The following is a 3,775-nucleotide window of genomic DNA, read 5'->3' as shown; positions in this document are numbered from 1 at the left end:
GCTTTCTTTACGTTGTGCTGACTCTGTTGGCCCCGATACAAACATAAATCCTAGGACAAACATCCAGCACTCACTCACTTACACGCTTTGCTCTCATGTTGTAGATCTCCTGTGTTTGGTCATGTTTGTTTTTGTACTGGTAATTATCACATTTGCAGAGCAATAACTCTGTCCCGTTATCCGATACTGGTGAGATGCTCCAGCCCCTTGGAGATGGTCCAAAAACCACTTCAGTCGGTGTCTGAGGATCCCTGAAAATGAGCCTGCATTCTTCAAAAGAGCCTCTCGCCGTTTGAAGTGAACTTGTGGGATTGTTCCGGTTCTGCGCTAGCCTCTCTCTGAACTGCGGGTTCTAATTGATTGAGTGCTGTAGGGAACGGTGGAGTATTGCAAATGAGGTGGCAGTCAGAGCCTCAAAGACGCTGCCACTGCGCTACAGTAGCGCTGAGGAGGGCGGTCTGTCCGTCTACGCCACCGTCCTTCACCGACTGTTTCCCTCTCTGAGCGTTTTTATTAGCATCTGGAGGAATATCGCTCCTCGGAACAGCGGACAACGCTCTGATTTAGAGCCCAACTCAACCGGGAATAAAGACGTGAAAGGATGTAGCCCTGTAGTACTGCTTTCTCACACAATACACACACTCACACTCAGTACACACTCAATACACACACTGTATATCTGTATGTATTGAGGCACTGCTGGTCAGATGTGTTGCTATTGTAACTTTGTATTTATAACTTAAATAAACTAAATAAACTAAAACTCAATCAATTCTTTCAAGATATTATACAGTAACATATTTTTTACCACACCAGAACAGTGTTATGAAAAACTAGTTTACTTTTAATATTCTAATAGATGAGATTTATTTTTTTATTACAGCATATTTATCATAAGATATATATGATAAATAAGTTTATCATTACATACTATTCATGTAAATGTTCTACTTTTTTATAAACTAGTGACAGTGGAGATCTATGTCAATCTATCAGCAGCTGCTTTTGCTTATTACTGGATTGTTAGCAATTAGAAGTGTATTTCTTGAAATACTGCAGATTAATGTGCTCATATACTAAAACTATGAAAATCTGTGAAAAAGTGACTTTTTTGAAATATAGTCTATAGTTTGGCTTATGTAAAAATAAAACGGGAAATGTAGTTTATTTCAAGATGTAGTTTATTAAATAAATCAAATTTCTAACTAATTGTAAAAGTAATTATTTAATTACTCACAATAACAATTTGCTAATTTTCTTGAATACTCCAGAAAAATTAACGTATTTACAAAAGTAGTGAATGATTTAGCCTATTTTGAGAAATTATTTCAATATTTAGCAGCAATGGTATAACCACATTTGTTGCATATATATATATGGAACCAAAACATGTATATTTGAGCAATAATACACAATACTATAACGTGCCGAGTGCCGTATATCAGCACAGCAGTGCCAATATTACACTTTATAGCACAAACCTCCGGTGCATTATTGAGATTATACAACAGATTCATTATCACTGTTTATTGAAAGATTTTGAGTTAAAGAGAACAAGAAAATAATGAAATCTATTTGGTTATAAAAACTCTGCGAGTTTAAATAGTTCCATTGCTGCTCTGTTTGTAGCTGCACTGTTTGGCTTGTAAGCGCTGCATGGATGCTAGGTTACCTGTATGAGGCCGGGTAACACATGGATAGCTTCAGTTACAGTGCATTACCGACTGATAACAGCACTCATAGAAAGCCTCTCAGCCAATCACATTGCAGGGTCTAAATCTAAACTAACTGCGGTATAATATGGATTTAAGCATTCAAATATGTTTTGAGATAGCAGATTGTCAGAGTATATCATGCTATAGTTACAGAACGGTACACTTGGTTTTCCATTCTAGTAATAAAACACTGGACTATTCAAAATAATCTTAGCCTTCCTATTACATAGTTTTCTTTGTCATGGTTCATCATGGTTCTAAGTAGAACAATTGTCTTCATTAAAGAACCCTTGGAGAACCATTTTTTTAGGAATGTACATGCTATCAAACATGTTGGCTTGATGAGATAACTTCATTGTTTCATTACTGCGGGCCTGCAGTGTGAGTTTTTATAGGCCGCAATATTCCCCAGTGTGAGTACATCTCTCTCTCTCTCTCTCTCTCTCTCTCTCTCTCTCTCTCTCTCTCTCTCTCTCTCTCTCTATAGTGTATTGTGAGCAGCCGTGAGCAGCTGAGAGAGATAAATCAGCCCATCGCGAGTGGGTTTGGTGGGTGGGGGTCCCTCACATTTGACAGTCTTTTATAGCGCAGAACGAAACATGTTTGTGCGGCGAGATTCAATTGTGCCATATTGATTTCCACCGCCGTTAGCTATTATTCCCCCCCGCTCTGATTGACAGCTGAAAATTGGTTACGTTAAGTATTTCATATGTTATAGCGGCTGACATTTGCTTGCCTGCTGCTCCCCCGTAGCCCCCCAGCCCACCCCGTGTCAATACTGTAGGAGAGATTGTGAGCTTTATGAGAGAATATACACTAGACTGTGGATTTGGTGAGAACCCTCTGACAGATTCTTTTTTTTTTTTTTTCATGGCAGAATTTAGGATATATTAAAGACAGGGGCTGTTTTTCTTCATATTTTGAAGGTGCTTAAAGCCAGTATTGATGTTTTTCAGAGGTACAGCACAATTGGAAATGCCCTTATTTTGTATTCAGAAAGCTTATGTTTAGGGAGGGAAAAAAAAAGATATATATTACAAATACAGTGAATTAAAGTCTATCGGACTCATTAATTACATTATTATAATGCGGCATATTATTTGCTTTCCATAAATCCAAAACTATTTATTTCTCCCCTCCACCAAGTTATTGACTGCCATCTAATAGGCCTGATACCGTCAGAGGTTCCATCATCAGGTTCTATCTATCTATCTATCTATATATCTATCTATCTATCTATCTATCTATCTATCTATCTATCTGTCTGTCTGTCTGTCTGTCTGTCTGTCTGTCTGTCTGTCTGTCTGTCTGTCTGTCTGTCTGTCTGTCTATCCAGCTATGCATCCCATAGTGGGCTAGGATTTGCCCAGTAACACCTTTACTGTTCAAATATTGTAATGGTTTATCCATCCAGTTATAAACCTGTCTATTGTTCTAAACTTCAACTGGTCAAGTTCATCCAATGTTTAGTCTATCTGATATTCAACCCTCCAGTGTTTAGCCCATCCAATGTTTATTCTATATGATATTCAAACCTCCATTGTTCAGCTCAGCCCAGTGTTCTATCCTTTTCAGTAATCCTCCAATGTTCTCTCTGTCCAGTGTTCAATCCCTCTACTGTTCAGCTCATTCAATAATTATACCTTCAGTGTTCATTTCATCCAGTGTTTATTATTAGTCTATCTAGTGTTCAATCCATCCATTTTTCAATTCTTCAGTTTTAATCCCCTCCGATGTAGAAAGCACCCATTGATTAATCCGTTCACTGTTCACTGCTACATTGTTTTTTTGTCTACCCTGTGTTTAGTCATCCAGTGTTCAGCTCAGTCAATGTTTATCCTATTTAATATTCAATCCCTCCAAAGTTTTATTCCAACTTTTGCTTAAATGTTCCAGTGTTGATTCATGATTCAAAACCTCCAGTGTTTAAGGCTTCACTGCTTAATGGTTGTGTCGTATATTCTGTGTTCAGTCTGTCCATTGTTCAGTTCATTCAGTGCTCAGTCTATACCCTTGAACTTATTAGTGTGGTATTTTAAGATTGGTAGCAAATTTTCCTT

The sequence above is a fragment of the Astyanax mexicanus genome, chromosome 10 (genome assembly GCF_023375975.1).
Source record: "Astyanax mexicanus isolate ESR-SI-001 chromosome 10, AstMex3_surface, whole genome shotgun sequence".
Classification (NCBI taxonomy): Eukaryota; Metazoa; Chordata; class Actinopteri; order Characiformes; family Acestrorhamphidae; genus Astyanax; species Astyanax mexicanus.
Note: the sequence above shows the minus strand (reverse complement) of the source record.